Genomic DNA, 17,714 nt, shown 5'->3' with positions numbered 1-17,714 from the left:
TCATTTCTGTTCCAATCTCAGTATAAGTTCTACCTAAAGAGTCCTCCCACCCCCTGCTTCTTTTTTTTTTTTTTTGGACAGACTCTCACCCAATAAGCAGAGTCTGGCCTGAAACTTGCCAAAATCCTCTTTGACTTAGCCTTTGGATTGTGGAGATTACAGGTTTGAGTTACCATGCTCATCTCCCTTTTAAAAACAATTTTATGATTGTAAGATGTCTGACACAACAATTTACATATTTGGCATTAAAATACATAACCTCCACGTTTAAAGACATTTCACTATTTGCTATTTGCTTTATCATCTTTGTTTTTTGATATTTAAAAATGTCTGTGATCCCAGCACTTGGGAGGCTGAGGGAAGAAATTGTCAGCCTGGACTATATCCCCAAACATTCTTACATCCTCCTAGTACACCACAAGTTATATCATGTTAGAGTCTACATTAATGTACAAACTACATGATTTAACGTTTTCCTAGTATCTTTTTAATATTGTTTTAGCCCCCAGTCCAGTATAGAAATGTAATAATTGGGCGGTAGTGGCCTATGCCTTTAATCTTAGCGCTTGGGAGGCAGAGGCAGGTAGATCTCTTAAGTTCAGCCTTGTCTACAAAGCAAGTTTCAGGACAGCTAGGACTACACAGAGAAACCCTGTCTTGGAAAAAGAAAATGTAACGTAGTAATCTAGACAGAGGAAAACACAAAATTCCTGTTTTTAAGTTTATAAATATTTTGTCGAATCGGAAATTTTCCCTTCTCTATCGTCTTAAAGTTTCAGAGACTTAAGAATCTTATTAAAAAAAAAACTTCCAGATAATAGTAGAATGTATAGTATTATTACTGAAACATACATTAAAGTTATAATTCATACACTTCCAGTGTAACACACGTGTAGTTTCTATACCACTAAAAATTCTCTTCCCTGCAGTGTGCAAGTCTTCAAAATGTAACCCCCCCTCCAAAAAAAAGACCAATTTGGCTTCCTGACAGAAAGCTTATTTATTAAAAAAAAAAGTACGGTAGTTGGTAGTTGTTTTTGCACCCCCCCCCCCCACAACACTTTGCCTGCACCATTCAAATTGGCAAGCCCATTTTCATTTTGTTTCAAAGTTGTTTTTTTTAAGGGAAGACAGGGGACGGCGAGGGTTGCTAAATTTATCTTCATCCCCAGGCACCGGGGATGAAAACACACACACATACACACACAGCACAGCACACACACACACACACACATTTACGGCGGGAGGGGGGTCTGAGGGCCTGCAAACAACTCGAGCCACCGCCTCAGGCCAGGACCCTCGCGGAGAGGCGGTAGGTCTCCCTGGAGGCCCCCGGGGGGTGGTTGCGGCCCACAAACATGGTGGGGGGTGGCCCGGGCCTCCCGCCTCTCGACGGGGTCGGCGGACCACGGCCTCGTGCGGACTTTACAGCCGAGGCGGCGGTGGCAGCGGCGTGTGTGTGGCGGCGGTGGCGGGCGGGAGCGCGGAGGTGGAAAGAAGGGGGGCGCTGTCACGGAAACTCAGGCCGCCCGAGACCCCGCCGCAGCGAGGCCACGGGGCTCCCCGGTTGCGGGGCGTGAACGGTGCCAACCCGGGGCGTCAGAGGGACCCACCGGGCGGAGGAGGGGGCCCATCTATCCTTCCGCATTTTCCTGGGTCTCTCTCCCCGGCGGTGACGTGACGTGCTGACGGCGGGCCCGTGCCGGGGAGCTGGGCCGCTTTTTGTCAGCTCCGAGCTCGGCCCCTCCTCCCTCCCTCCGCCCGCCCCACCAGCCGGAGCCCGGCCCAGTGCTCCAGAGAAAGGCCGGCCTGCAGCACCCGCCACCGTCGCCGACCGCCGCACGACTGTCCGGTGAGTCCGGGGTGCCACTGCGGCCGTAGGGCCTAGTGCGCGCGCGGCGGCCTGGTCTCGGCCTGGTCGGCGGCCCGCAAGGCGCCCTCCCGCGCTAGGCCGGGCGGCGTGGCGCGCGACGCCGAGCAGGCCCCGAGGAGGCCGCAGTTAGGCCCGGGGTGGCGCCCGGGTGTTCAGAACGGCGGTTGAGGCGCGCTCTGCAAACGGGCGGGCGCCGGGGCAGTGTTGCCCGGCGGTTGGGGAGGCAGTTGAGGGGTCCTAGGTGGGCGACGCGGCCGACCCGGGGCACCGTGCGGGGGCGAGGCCTGACGAGGAGGCTAAGGCTGCAGGCATGAGGTGAAGGCCGCAGGCCGGCCGGGCCGATTTTCGCTATGTAAATATCGGCGAGGGGGGGGAAAGAGGGACGGGGGACAAGATGGCGGACGATCGGCGCCTGCTGCAGGGTACGACTGAGGGGGTTGCCGGGAGGGGGAGCCGCCATTTTGAAGGCGGCGTCTGAGGAGAAAATTCCGCTACAGCCCGTGAGGGGGGGTGTGAGAGCGGGCAGCGGCGGCGCTGGCTACGGGTACCGGAGCCCGGGCGCGGCGTCGAGTGTGCGCGCAGGGGCGTGTTCGCTCCCCATGGCGGCCATTGCCCTCGTCGCCATGATGAGCACTTGGATTCCAGGCGCTTGGCGGCAGCGCCACCTTCCTGCCCAGCCTCCCACAGCCCCGTGACTGGCTGCTGTTTCCGCTGTATTTCAACTCAGCTGCCGCAGGCGGCCATCGCGGCTGTCTTGGCGCCGGAGCCACCTCATCCGTATTGCCCCGGGGCTTCGAGCCTTTCCCTGGCGCTTGCTGCCGCTTCAGGTTGATCTGCAGCGGCGGCAGTAGTGGAGCCGGAGACATTTTATTATTACTTTATTTCCTCAGAGGTAGACATGGCCATTAGGGTGACCCTGGTGCGGTGGTTCTCCGCCAATCGTTGCTTTCACGAGTCTGTGAATAAAGAAAGAAAAGTGATGGGAAAGTTCTCACCACTCTTTTGACCAATAGGGGGGAAAAGGCATCCTACGAAAGCGGAAGACTAAGTATCGGAGGGAAGTTTTTGTGTTCCTTTCTGTAGAAATAAGTTTCTTGGGACGCTGTGTTTAAATTTTAGTATATTCTTTTTTTTTTCTTGAGGAAGATTAAAGGGCAGAAAGTTATTTTCTTATCGAACAATGTAATGTGATTATTATCTAGCGTTCGTTTATTCGCTGTGGTAGTTTGTGAGATTTTTAGAGTGGAATTCCACCCTTGAAAGTTCTTTCGATCTCACCCCGCACAACTTTTCTGGTAATCCCATGCTAGCCGTGCTAGATGCTAAGGAGGAGGTTCTTGTAGGAGGTGGTTGCAGGAGGCTTGTTGTTCAGAGGTAGAAGAGCAAATGTTGAAATGTAAGAAGTGCCGCGCGAAAGCTACAACCGAGTTGCTGTGGGGTTTCAGAGGACGCATGGTTTCCTTATGAAGCATCAGGAATGAGTTTCTGAAATAAGTGGCATTTTGAGGTTCCAAGCCTGGTGTTTTTAGGTGGTGGCCCAGACAGGCAAAGGGCGTTTCAAGGGTGAAGTTTCTTTAGAGAACGCTAAATATTTACTGTTTAGCTAAACTGAATAGTATAGGCAGGAGGCTTGGAAAGATGGGTTGCAGAGTGAATGGTGGAAGGGCTTATCCTCCGTGGGGAAGCAGTGGGGGAGCCCTCAGACTCGAAGGATGACGACAACACCCGGATCTGTGCTTGATAGCTATCAGCTCGGTTGGGCTAGAATAAGTTTGAGAGAAGTAGATTGTAGTATAGGCTGACCAGTGTTTTCATAGTGATGGTAATTACAAAGAGTGGTCAGAAGCCAGATTTTATTACCCCTTTAAAGTATTTTATTACATTTTTGAATGATCATTTTCGTTAGCTGCTCCTTTTTCTCTACTCGCTGTAAATAACGTTTCGCTCAGAGTTGTTGTTTCTCTAGTAAACAGTAGAGTTTCCTATAATTTCATTTATCATTATTGAAAATTAAGACTGGTGCTTCTTGAAGAAGATGAGAACGTACGAGAACGTACGAGTGTTCCCATGATGACTTTTTTAGGAAGTCAGTTTTGTAAAGTGGTTTGGAAGGATGGTTATTGAAAAGCAGTGGCCTTCAGCTGCCCTTTGCAATCTGTTTTTCTCCCTGCTGAGAGTTTTGTTTGAGAGGCTGAAAAAGGTTATTTGCTAAGCAAGCCTTCCTGCATTTTTGATTAATATTTGACTTATCGAGATGCTTATGTGGGAAATGTGCTTCACAGTTGTACATTTATTCACTCTCAGTGGCTTCTCTTCTGAAGACAGCAACAGGTTGGAAATATTGCTCCTGAAGAGTGGTTTTCCTAGAGGCCATGGCAAACTTTAATTAAAGAAGTTTTCTTAAGCTTGGTGGTGTTGGCACATGCCTTTCACTCCAGCATTCAGGAGGCAGGGGGATTTTTGTGAGTTTGAGGTCAAAATTAAAAAGAAGAATCACATTTAAAAATTCTCTTTAAAAAGACTTTCAAGATGCGGTTCTTGGGTGGGGGGCAGAGAGCAGTCAGAATGCATAATATACAGTGTGAAGTTCTTAAGTTTAATTGGTACAGTTAAGTGGTTCTTTGTAAAAAGGTAGATGGTGATTTTTTTTGTTTTTGCAATTTCCTTTTTTCAAAAAAAAAAAAACCTGCTCTCAGATTCTTTCAAAGACATTTCCCCTTCCATTGCTTGAAAATGTTTAGTCTCTCAACATTGTTAATGATAAGGTGTTAATTATGCTTATGCACAGTGGCAATTTACCTTTAAACTAAAAAAAAAAAAACAGTTAAAAGGCCCCTGAAATCCTTCATCCTCATCAAAGATATAATTTTTGTTTGTTTTGAGACCCAAATCTTATTAAGTAGCTTGGCTAGCCTCAGCCTCAGCCTCCTAAATCTCCAGCCTCAGCTTCCTGAGGCATGCATATCCCCACAACTGGCTTAGAGTCCTCCCCTCCCTTTTTTAAACCTAACTGAAAGTCTAGCCAGTTACCTGGTTGTCAGTGTCTCTTCATAGTCTTGAGTTTTTTCCGTGCATACATTTCACTTTGCCTTTTGTCTCTGTATAAGGAATGCCCTACCTCTATCTAGCCTTGGTGTCTGCACACACAGTGGCCTGCTTCCTTTGGGATGGAGCTCTGTCCATTCTTTTTGGTTGGTTTGAGACAGAGTTCTCTGTAAATAGTCCTGGCTGTCCTGGAACTCATTATGGTAGGCCAGGCTGACCTCACCTCTGAGTGCTGGCATTAACCTTGCCTAATTTGGTCTCTTGTAACTTTGCTGGTTCCTTTCCCTGTCCTTACACGTTTTTTGTTTTTCTTTTGTTTACCTCACCTGTCTTTCTTTGCTTTAACTTTCCACTTCACCTTTTACTAAAGCCAATAATTCCCAAGTCAGGAAATTTCAGCCACATGCTAATGTTGTCAAGTATGTTCTGTTTCATACACTCTGCTTTTTCTTTCTCCTATGGTGGGGTTTCCCTCAAGGTTTATCTGTTAGCTTCTCTCTCTGGAATCTTCTCTGTTAGTTCAATGTCTCTTACCATACCCACATATCTAGTGTCTAATCCAGCATTTGAGGTGTCTAGTGTGTCTTAACATAGCTGCAAACAGACTTATCCAGCACATAGATGACCAGTACTATTTATAGGATTATTTTAAAGCTCAGGGTCCCCAAACAACTCTCATTTCTTACTCTTTCTGTTGTTAACACCATCCGTGTTCCTGAGCTGTTATTTTTTGTTCCATGAACAATGTGGACATCTTTAGCATTTAATCTTTAATGTTTTAATGAATGTTTGTATGTTTGTCTTCTCAATAGAATGTAGACACAGGTTCTCATTTGTCTTTGTCCCCAAGCAGTACCTGGCATATGATCATCATCTTCCCAAACAATTATCTAAATTATTGGGCTCAGTAAATTTGATTTGTTGAATAGTTTCCAGCTATTCAAATTCAGTTATCTATCCTGTATGTTCTTTGACTAAGGGATATTCATTTTAAGGCACACCTATCTTGTTAGGACAACAGGTCAAACCCAGGTGCTGAGTAACCTCTATACTTGCCCCAGATTTGATTGGAATATAGCCAACCTGCTCCTATTCCTGCCAAATTCTTTATCCAGACAGCATTTTTTAAAATCCATGTAATCTTAAAACCTTTTTTTTTCCGGAGCTGGGGACTGAACCCAGGGCCTTGGGCTTGCTAGGCAAGCGCTCTACCACTGAGCTAAATCCCCAACCCCCAAAACCTTGTTTTTTTTGCTCCGCAGGAAGTATACTTTAAAGAAGCTAAATGGCCTTAATGTATATAGCTGTTTGTTTAAAGTTTTAATTATGAAGTTTTTCAGAATTGTTAAAGAGTAAATATTGAGTTGACAAATTTTAGTTTGTTGCGATGTTTTTTTTTTTTTTTTTCTTTTCTTTTTTTCGGAGCTGGGGACCGAACCCAGGGCCTTGTGCTTGCTAGGCAAGCGCTCTACCACTGAGCTAAATCCCCAACCCCTGTTGCGATGTTTTAATGAAATGCTCTCACAGCTTACAACTTCAAGGATGCATCCCCTTTAGCCACATTCCTCTTTTCTACATGCAACCATTGTTCAATATGTATGTAACTAAAGTAATATCAGGTATTGCCTTATGCGTCTTAACTTTATTTATAGTGCATTGTTGTATATATTTAACATGCTTTGTTTGCTGGTTTGTTTGTTTATTTATGCATGCTTTTTGAGAGGGTTTATCTGTGTAGCCCTGGTTGTCCTGGAACTTGATCTGTGGACTAGGCTGGCCTCAAATTCAGAGATCTGCCTGCTTCTGCCTCCCGAGTGCTGGGATTAAAAGGGATGTGCCATCACCTCCTGAGAGTACCAAACATAGTTTTAAAGATCCAATTTATTGGTTTCCAATGTGCTACAGGGATTCTTCCAGGTCCCTAATGGTCTTAGAGGAGGCTGATGAGGTCAGAATTAGCTTCATAATGCTGTCACTTGCCCTTTTTATCCACATTCACCTGTATATTATTCAGGCATTAGAGAGTACATGATTTATGATGTCATAATTGAGTAAGTGCAGAAACAGTTGGAATTTATCTTTCCTCTGTGAAGTGAGTCATTAGATTTGCAGAAATAAAACAAGTTTCAATTTTAAAAAACTTAACATAGTAAAATGTTATTCATGCTTAAAATTTTTAATGAATTAATATTTTTAAATGTTTAAAAACAAAAGACAAGATCTTGCCCCAGTTCCAGAGGGGCCTGAAACTTGGTAATCAAGCTTTTAACCTCTCAAGTCCTGAGGTGGCAGGCATGTGCCATTATACTGTACTCTTAGTTTAAATTTCTCTGAGTGACATAAAAAACATCTTATGGTTCTGTCATTTTGAAAGCTTAAGAGTCCTGAAACCAAAAAGTTTGAAAACTACTGTTGTAGTTCATTCATACTTTTGGGGGACAAGCAGTACTGGGTATCAGAGCAAGGTCCTTTTGGGTGCTAAGGAAGCTCTTACTAATACTGTATTTCAATATATAAAAATGCTGATCTATTTATTTTTATGGGGGACACATTAGGCTGTTGGCAGTTTTGAGCAATTTCCAGCAGTGCTGTCGTGAGCATCCTCAAACAGTTGTTCCCCTTGTAGTAGAAGTGCAGTTGCTGTATTGAGGAAGTCTGTGCATTGTCAGTTTTACTGGGAATTGCCAAAACACCAAATTGCATTTCATTTGACACTCTCACCAGCTGTTTCTGAGCTTAGTTCACCAGAACATTGCCAAAAGATTAGATTTTGCTGTTTTCCTAATCTGTTGGGTATAAATGCGATCTCCTTGCTAAAAGATTAGATTTTGCTGTTTTCCTAATCTGTTGGGTATAAATGCGATCTCCTTGCTGTGTTTATTTTCCATTTCTTTGGTTACTATTAGAGTTGGCTGAATTGCTTCTCCAGATTTACTGGCCATTTGAGTTTTCTGGGAATTGTTTATGCATACGTCCTTGATCAACTTTTGTGTTGGACTGTTGCCTTTTTCTTATGGTTTATGGATATTTTTATATTGTGGATCTTAAAGATTTGTGATTATATATGCTAAAAGTATCTTCCTACTCTGTGGCTTTTCTCGTAGCTTTGTTTACTTTTTGTGTTGGAGTTCTTAATGTGAAGGTAGCTGGTTTTTGGGCTGTGCGCTCTCTCTCTCTCTCTCTCTCTCTGTGTGTGTGTGTGTGTGTGTGTGTGTGTGTGTGTGTGTGTGTGTGTGGTGTTCTAGAAATTCTTAAAGGTAATCATGATACCTTGCTCTCCTTTTCTTTTTGTTTTTTTCTTGAGACAGGTTTTCTCTGTGCAGCTCTGGCTGTCCTGGAATTCACTCTGTAGACCAGGCTGGCCTAGAACTCAGAGATCTGTCTGCCTCTGCCTCTCAAGTTCTGGGATTAACAATGTGTGCTACCACTGCCTGGCTGTGTGCTTTTTCATATACAGTTTATCTGGAAAATTTTCTCTGGTGATGATGCAGGGATCTCATTTATTTTTGCATTTCTCAGTTCAGTCTGTCTCCCCTGAGGTATTACTGCATTACATACATCTGTACATGTTTTCATTTAATTTTGTTTAAACTTTCATTGCATCATTTATTTCTGTGTATATTCGCGGGGCTGTGTCTGGAGGTTAGACGAGGACCTGCAGGGATCATTTCTCTCACCATGTGGGTCCTGGCGATTGAATTCAGGTCTCAGGCTTGATGGCAAGTGCCTTCTACCACTGAGCCACCTCATTGGCCCCACATCTGCTTTTAGTTTCTGTTTCTATTGACCTGTTGGGCTAGTTCTATCACTGCCACCTTGATTTCATGATGCTAGCTTTATAATTAAATCTTAACTTGTTCATTTTTTAAAGGATTATTTTATTGGATTTTTATTGTGTTTGCCTTTAACTCTATTGGAAACACTAATCTCAGTTTGTTATCTTTGTTGCCATTGTAAACCCAGTTTTCTTTTCATTTGTTCTCTGTCCCTCCACCCTGAACCTGCTTTGGTGCTGTCAGGGATTAAATTTAGTGATTAACACATGCTAGACCAGCGTTCTTCCGCCAAGCTGTCTGTCTCTTTACTCTCTCCCTCCTTTTCTCCCCTTCATGTGTCCTAGGCTGTTGCCAAACTAGCTGTATATAACCAAGAATAACTCTTGCCTTCTGATCCTCCAGCCTCTGTATCCAGAATGCTAAGATTATAGACATATTCCGTTATGCCAAGTTCTTTGATAGTCTTAGATAGCACTATGGATGTGATACTTGGGATCGAACCTAGGACTTCATATGTGCTAGGCCAACAAATTGACTACATCTATCCTCAGCCTCTTCAGTCCTTATTTTAAAAGATTATTTATTATATATAAGTATACTGTAACTGTCTTCAGACACACCAGTATAGGGCATTGGATCCCATTACAGATGGTTTTGAGCTACCATGTGGTTGCTGGGAATTGAGCTCAGGACCTCTGGAAGAACAGTGAGTCCTCTTAACCACCAAGCCATCTCCAGCCCCCAGTCCTGGTTTTTTAATTGCTAATTTTTTTCCACATAGTTGCCCATGTTGGCCTTGAATTCACTCTATCTAGCCCAGACTGTCCGAGATTTTGAGATTCTTCTTCCTTCAGCCTCTGCAATTGTAAGCCAATTGGGTGCTACCAGCCACCTCTCCCGCAAATGGTGCTGAGGACTGAATGCACAACCTTGTGCATGCTAGCCAGACAAGCGCTCTGCAGCTGTATAAAAGACCTATACCAGTCTTTAAATTTCTATTTTATCTTTTATAAACAGCATGGTGCATTCATTTTACAACATTGCTAAGCTCTTGTGATCATATGTTATAGATTCTGAAATATACTTCCTACATTTTAACATCTTTGAAATAGAGCCCCAATTGATAGTATCATATAATTACTTTCCCAGGCAGGTGCCATTATATAGTTACAATTTTTTTAAGGTGGTTTCTCTGTTAATTTGGCTATCCTGAAATTGACTCTGTAGACCAGGCCGGCCTAGAATTCACAGAGATCTGCCTGCCTCTGCCTCCTAAGTGCTAGGATTAAGAATGCGTGCCACCACTGCCTGGCACATAACTATATTTTGCTATCACTTTAAAGAATATGTGCACTGTTGCATGTTATTTCTTGCCAAACAGTGCAACAGAACACAGAATTGCTAAATGGTTATCTGCCTTGAAAGAATGCTATAGATAATAGTAAAGCTTACTAAGAAATGCTACAATATAAGCACTTGCTGACAAAATAGTTTTGTTAGAAACAGTTGACCAGGTTTGAGTTAGAAGAGCAACTTACAGTGGAACCCTGAATGTAAATTGGGAATACCTACCCTACTAGTTCTTTTACACATATGCGTGCGTGTGTGCGTGCGTGCTTGAGTGTGTGCGTGTGTGTGTGTGTGCGCGCGCGCGCGCACGCGCGTGCGCATAACACTATAAAAACCCTACCCAAAATAATTCCAAAAGTTATTTTGCTAAGTCTAAATGAAAGTTCAAGATAATGACATAGGATATCCTATTAATTGGGTTTTTTTTTCTCTTTCTGTCTTTCTACAGGTGCGTATAACTGTGCCCAGCTAACCTTGTAAGATGAATTGGGGAGCATTCCCTCTTTTTTGAAACAGGTCTGTTGCATAGAGGTATCTGATCACTGAAAGGTAGACAGACTCCATTTGTAAAACTGTACTTGGTTTCTTCTTTTTTTGTAGATTGTGGATTTGAATTACTAATAGCCCCCTTTCTCCTGTGGTTATATCCATTTTGCTTTTGAAGTTTTTTTTGGGGGGGGGGATAATTTATACAAAATAAAGTATAAATTTTCAAATATTATGATATAATACAGTTTCCTTGATGATTAAAAAATTAACTTTAATTTCCATTTTTATTATGCATTGTCAATAACTAGCCTGTGCTAATCAGATTTTTCAAACTGTTCATTTTACGGATGTTTTGTGTTTCTATTCTTGGCACTATTATTCCTTTCTATTTTGTTTCTGTATGATTTGACATTTAAAAAGAGCTAAGTTGGAGGCTGCTTACTAGTACTTAACCGATTTTTAAACTACATGGATTGAAATTTGGAATTTTTCCTCTGATAACTGGATCTTATGATTTTGATACTTTATTTTTATTATTAAGTGGTTCTGAATGCATTGTGCTTTTCATAATTTTTCTGTTAAAGACAGGGTCTCATGTAGCACTAGCTGGCCTCAAACTCACTGCTAGCCATAATTCTTGATCCTTTTGCCTCTGTCTCCCATGTGCTGGGTTTACAGACATGTACACTGTGCCTGTGTTCTGACTTTTCTTTTCCAACTTTATTGTATCATGGTTGGAGAACATTGACTACTAAACAAAACTCAGTTGTAGTTATACCAACAGCAAGCAACTTGAAAATCAAATTTAGGAACAAGGATAATTTATAATAAGATCAAACAGCATATATTTTAGTAAATCCAAAACATACTGTAACTTTTATTTTGGTTTTTGCTTTGTTTTGGTTTGTTTTTCCAAGACAGAGTTTTTCTGTGTATCCCTGGCTATCTTGGAACTTGCTCTGTAGAACAGACTAGCCTTGAACATTTATCCCGCCTCCCAAGTCCTGGGATAAAAGGCAAGCTCCACTGCACTTGGCCTTCTTCCCGTTTTGAATGATTAGTCTTAACCGTTGTCTGGCTCCTTCCTTTAACACTGTGGTGATTATGTTGTGTTAATGTCTCTCTGTATGTGGAGATAGAGTCCCACTAGGTAGCTCTGGCTGTCCTGCAACTCACTGTGCAGACCAGGCTGGCTTTGAACTGAGAAATCAGCTGCCTCTTCCTACCCAGTGCTGAGGTTAAAGGCGTGCACCATCAAGCACAGCACTATTATTCTTTTTACATGATGGGTCTTATTTACAAATATTTGACTTGAAGTTCAAAATAGCCAAGTTTCTATTTTGGTTAAATTGCTTCATGGTTTTGTTTTAAATGGGGAATTTTATTTGATAAAGCTTTGTGTTCTGGCATAGTTTATTCCAGTTTGGAAAAAATGTGATTTTTTTTATTTGAATTTTAGATTTATTTATTTTATGTATGTGAGTACACTGTGGCTGTCTTCAGACACACCAGAAGAGGGTATCGGATTCCTTTACAGATGGTCATGAGCCACCATGTGGTTGCTGGGAATTGAACTCAGGACCTCTGGAAGAGCAGTCAGTGCTCTTTTTTTTTTTTTGACACAGTGCATAATATTCTTCATTTCTCTAAATCACTGAATAAGAATAATTTTCACCATTGACAAGAGATATGAACAACTATTAATTCAAAACACAGTCTTTCTGTAATACGATTTTGCATCTTCAATTAGGTACTTGATTTTTTTTCGTCTTGTTTTTTTTTTTTTTTAAAGATTTATTTATTTATTATATATAAGTACACTGTAGCTGTCTTCAGATACACCAGAAGAGGGCATCAGATCTCTTTACAGATGGTTGTGAGCCACCATGTGGTTGCTGGGAATTGAACTCATGACCTCTGGAAGAGCAGTCGGGCGCTCTTAACCGCTGAGCCATCTCTCCAGCCCCCCCCCTTTTTTTTTTTTTTTTATTAACTTGAGTATTTCTTATATACATTTCGAGTGTTATTCCCTTTCCCGGTTTCCGGGCAAACATCCCCCTCCCCCCTCCCCTTCCTTATGGGTGTTCCCCTCCCAACCCTCCCCCCATTGCCGCCCTCCCCCCATAGACTAGTTCACTGGGGGTTCAGTCTTAGCAGGACCCAGGGCTTCCCCTTCCACTGGTGCTCTTACTAGGATATTCATTGCTACCTATGGGGTCAGAGTCCAGGGTCAGTCCATGTATAGTCTTTAGGTAGTGGCTTAGTCCCTGGAAGCTCTGATTGCTTGGCATTGTTGTACTTTTGTGGTCTCGAGCCCCTTCAAGGTCTTCCAGTTCTTTCTCTGATTCCTTCAATAGGGGACCTATTCTCAGTTCAGTGGTTTGCTGCTGGCATTCGCCTCTGTATTTGCTGTATTCTGGCTGTGTCTCTCAGGAGAGATCTACATCCGGCTCCTGTCGGCCTGCACTTCTTTGCTTCATCCATCTTGTCTAATTGGGTGGCTGTATAGCAGTCAGTGCTCTTAACCACTGAGCCACCTCTCCAGCCTGTGATTTTTTTTGAAAGGGTTATATCTAACAATTTTGTTTTTTTAAAAAATTTGTCGTAATTAGATTAATTTTTCCTTCCTCTTCCTCCTTTCTTTTTTCCCCAATATTAGGGATTGAGTATTAGGTACTAGGGTCCTACACATGATAGGCAAGCACATTACCATAGAGCTGCCCCTCTGTGTATAACAAAGTGCTGGTAATTTACATGTTCCTCATTGATTTACAGTTTTCTTAGAAGTTTTCCCCCCTTTTTTGTATCAGTTCTCCATATTTCAATTATATTTTTTTATATCTTATTTAATTATATTTTTATGTTAGTAGTTATTGTCTTCATACTTCTTAGGGAAAAAAACCCTTAGATAATTCCCTCCTTAAAATAGTTGATTAGTTTAAAAGCACTTGTTGATAGTCAGCTTGGAGTATGTTTATTGCTGGTCTTGTATGCCAAATCCAGCCCGTTCTTTTGTTTGATGACTCAAGGATTTATTAAATTATATATGCAAAGCCTATTGCTATTAATACAACATCAGTATAGAAACACACTCTACAGTTCTGCAACTGCCAATTAGAAAATGTTGTTCTAGTTATACAAAAGCCCAATATTATATTCTTACCAATGTTTATGATGCATGGAGACCATTACTGGTGTTAGTATAATGTATTTAGGAATAGCAGTAATAGAAATCTTATGTTTATGTAGGTTAGGAATAGTGTGGAGTCACTATTAGTTACTTTTATTTAGTATTAGTGGGTAGGACGGTGATATTAACAGTGTTTATAGTTAGTTTGACACGATGGCACATGACTTTAACCTTAGCACTAGAGAGGCAGAAGCAGGTAGATCTCTAGTTCAAGGCCAATCTGGTCTATATAGTAGTTCTAGAACAATTAGGACCAATAGAGATATTGTTTCTCAAAAATTCAATTAAAAATAATAGATAGAAACATAAATGAATGTTCATAGTTTATATTTGTGATATCTGGTGTAGAACCCAGTTTCAAACAAGCCAGGCAATCACTCTACCACTGAACTATACCCCTAACTCTTCATAGTTATAAATATCTTGAATGTTTTAAAAATATCTTGAATGTTTTAAAAAGTACAAAGTGATAATATATGAATTTAAAAACTAGTTACCAGACAATTAAGAAAAGAATTAGTTTGAATAAAGTAATTGAAAGTTAGACCACATTAAACTAAAGGTGTAGGGCAATTACAGTAGTTAGCACTTGTAATTTCAGTACACAGGAAGCCAAGACAGGAGGATTGCTGTTAGTTCAAGGGCAGCTTAGGCTTTTGAATTGTTAGACCCTATTTCAAAAAGTCAAAACCCAGCAGTGGTAAATGACTTGTCTGGTGAGGGTGGCTGCTGCTAGGCTAGACTACCTGGGTTCAGTTCCTGGAGATCACATGGTACAAATAGAGGGTTAACTCATAGGCTGTGCTCTGACTTTCACAAGAATGTGGGTCTTGAATGCACATTCACATGCATGTACTCATAAACACTAAATAAATAATTGTAATGAAAAATTTAAAAAACAAAACCAACAAACAACTCAAAGTCCTTTTAAGTTTTAATGTATTAGAAAGAGTTTTGTTTTGAGAAAGAGGTCCTGGCTGTCCTTGAACTCTCTCTGTAGACCAAACTCACAGAGATCCTCCTACGTCTGCCTCTCTAGTGGTAAGTTTAAAGGCATGTACTATCACCCAGCTTAAGTTGTTATTGTTGGTTTCTTTCTGTTTGTTTTTTCGAGACAGTTTCTTTGTATAGCCCTTACTGTCCAAGTTGGCTTCAAACTCACAGAGCTCTGCCTGCCTCTTCCTCCTCGTTGGGATTAAAGACAGTTTACACCACTACTAGGCTTTTTTTTTTTTAAATGCCAGGGTATATGTCACTCATTGAGAAAAAGAAGAGAAAAAAAAAACATATCGAGAAAGGGAATCCATAAGAAAGGTACCCAACAACTACTAAAATGACTAGGCCAGAGATAAATTAAATACTTAGTTTGGGAAGCTCGATTGGCAGAAATTATAGGAACAAAACAAATGTGTAAGGGAACCCTTTTTAAATAACACAAGGGGTTGGGGATTTAGCTCAGTGGTAGAGCAGCAAGGCCCTGGGTTCCGTCCTCAGCTCCAAAAAAAAAAAAAAACAAAAAACAAAAAACAAAAAAAGAGAAAACCAAATATTTCTTTACCCTGCATTGTATTTGATGGAAATCGACTTCTTAAAAATTTCACCTGTAATGGTTGTATTTTGCATATTCTTGTCTAATGTAATGTAAATTAATCTCCACTCTATATTATGTTTACATAATGTCTTTATCCTAGTTTTACACACTCCACTCTAGTACACCTACAGCTAAAAACAGGATACATTCAGGAGACATGTGAGTAGGATTTCTGTTGAAAATTCCAGCAAAAGTTACAAAGCAACTTATAATTAGTCACTATGAAGTCAAAAAGGGGGAAACAAAGAGTCGTTATATTCATCCCATCATGATAAACAGTAGAATGTTATGGTAAGTGGATTGGTCAACTACTGCATGCCTTTAAAGGGTAATGCTTTTATAAAGGGGGCTCTATTGCTCTACATATGTGAAAACAAGTGCCAAGCCTGTACTGTTCCTACCATCAGGCTAATCTTAAAAGCATTTAACATAGTGTGCTATTGTTAGCTTACAAATATAGCTAAATTCAGAGGATATTTTTGGCAGTTCTTAATCTGAGCAGGAATAGGGGCTTTGGAAAAATAAGGGTTTTAGGTTTTTCGTTTTAGGGCCAATTTTTAATAGATTGTGAAAGTTCAGGCTCTTTAAGCAAACAGAACCTTGCAATTACCAATTGGCACAGGATGATTTTATGGAAAAGCTAGTCTGTAACAAAAACTTGGACTTAATTCGTGAGTGAAGCGTGCAAAGGTTCCAAGTGGGGCAGGGCAAGGAAGGAGGACAAGGTTCTTCCATTCACAACTGCAGGCATTTTCTCTTCCCTTTGACAGAGGAGGTGAACAGGATTGTTTGAAAGTAAAGTAATCTGGTATAATCTGTTCTAATGGACTAGGGTTTGAATTGATTGGTTACTTATGTCTAAGAATATTTGTTCTGTTAAGTGTTGTTTATAATGTGTTACTAGTGATTCATTTTTTAAAAATTTTTGTCTCATGGATATTTTGTTTTATTTACACATTTCCAGGCTATTTTCTATGGTACGTTAAAAATCATGACTTTAAATTTAACGTAGAATAAATATCAAATACCTTTGCTCTTTTTTCCTCCAAAATCATGTTGAGGAAAAGAAGTAAAAATCCAGAGCCGAGGAACCTTGAAACATACTTTTCATAAGAATACTTTGTCCTTGTATAAATCAATTTAGAATCTGTCAGGGGAAAAAAACAAGAGAGTTAGTGAATCTGTGGTCATATACCAGAAACTGGCATCCTATAAATACACTAATGTCCAAAGCAAAAAGGTCCTAGGAGAAAGAACAAAGTCATGGCCATAGTCAAGTGATTAAAGCTGAGCCAGTTCTCTGTCCATGTAGGTAGGGTCTACCTCTGGTGGTCTTGCAGCAGGAAGTGCATTAAGTTAGCTGAGTTATACATGGATTTATAAAATGGGTGCCCTGGCAAGAAAAGTTGGGGAGTGTTTGTTTAATTTTGTGATACTGTAGATTGAATGTAAGATCTTCTGCATGCTAGTCGAAGTACTCCACTTCTAAGCTATTTTCCAAGACCTCTTTTTATTTTGTTTTATTTCATCTTGGTTTTTTTTCCAGGTAGTGTTTTCCTGTGTAGCCCAGGCTGTCCTGGAACTCACTCTGTAGACCAGACTAGCCTCAAACTCACAGAGATCCATTTGACTCTGCCTCCTGGGTGCTGGGATTAAAGATGTGCATCACCCTCTTCGTGTTTTCATTTTTTGAGGCTGGATTTGCTTTGTAGTGTAGTCAGGCCTCAATGTCCCAAGTAGGTAGGATTAGGCTTGTGGCACCAGACCTAGCTAAGGGATAGTGTTTTAGTTGGCTTATAGTAATTCTACAGGCTATGAGACTTGGCCTGGAAAGTGTAATACTTTTCTACCATTAAAGGAAAGCCTGACTGATTATATATTTTGTCTTCTGTACGCATATAAAGGATGCTTGTGACTGGTAGAATACAACTTCACTCCTTGGCAAAGCAGAGATTTTTCACTGGGACTGAGGAAAGTTTCCCAGTTGTCAGTGTAACTAATTTAGCAACTTGTCTGTAAATGTGGACAACCAAAAGGAACAATGCTTTTGAGGAAAAGCAGCAGTTTAGAAGAGGCATCCAAAGCATCCAACTGAGAAATGAAACACTAGGGAAGACAGTGTAATGTTTGCTATAGGATAACCATTGGGATTTCAGAAGTGTCTGGGAAAACATTTTCGTCCACCACATAATTGAAAGATGGCTATGGAAAAACCCTCAGTTATTTAGGAACCAAAACAGGATCTCTCGCTGGGTGTGATGTCCTGTGCCTTTAATGTAGGTGGATCTCTAGTTCGAGGACAGTCAGAGAGCATAATAGAGAGAGACCTCGTCTCCAAAACAAAAGAAAAGATCTGGTTTGTGATGATCAAGTTAGCCAGTATAGAAGTTAGTAGAAAGG

The 17,714-nt window shown here is 41.2% G+C and overlaps 1 protein-coding gene across 10 annotated transcripts in view; it reads left to right on the top strand.

The window, feature by feature from the left end:
- Positions 1-1,237: 1,237 nt before the first annotated feature.
- Zfx (zinc finger protein X-linked) overlaps positions 1,238-17,714 on the top strand; it is a 49,234-nt gene continuing 32,757 nt past the window's right edge. For 2 of the 10 annotated variants that reach the window (XM_087600466.1, XM_087600460.1), the window contains exons 1-2: positions 1,238-1,312; positions 10,493-10,560. The gene's annotated coding sequence lies outside the window, so the exon portion shown is untranslated. 10 annotated transcript variants of the gene reach the window in all.

The sequence above is a fragment of the Rattus norvegicus genome, chromosome X (genome assembly GCF_021556685.1).
Source record: "Rattus norvegicus strain SHRSP/BbbUtx chromosome X, alternate assembly SHRSP_T2T, whole genome shotgun sequence".
In the NCBI taxonomy this organism is placed as follows: Eukaryota; Metazoa; Chordata; class Mammalia; order Rodentia; family Muridae; genus Rattus; species Rattus norvegicus.
This window is presented reverse-complemented; position numbering and strand designations above follow the sequence as displayed.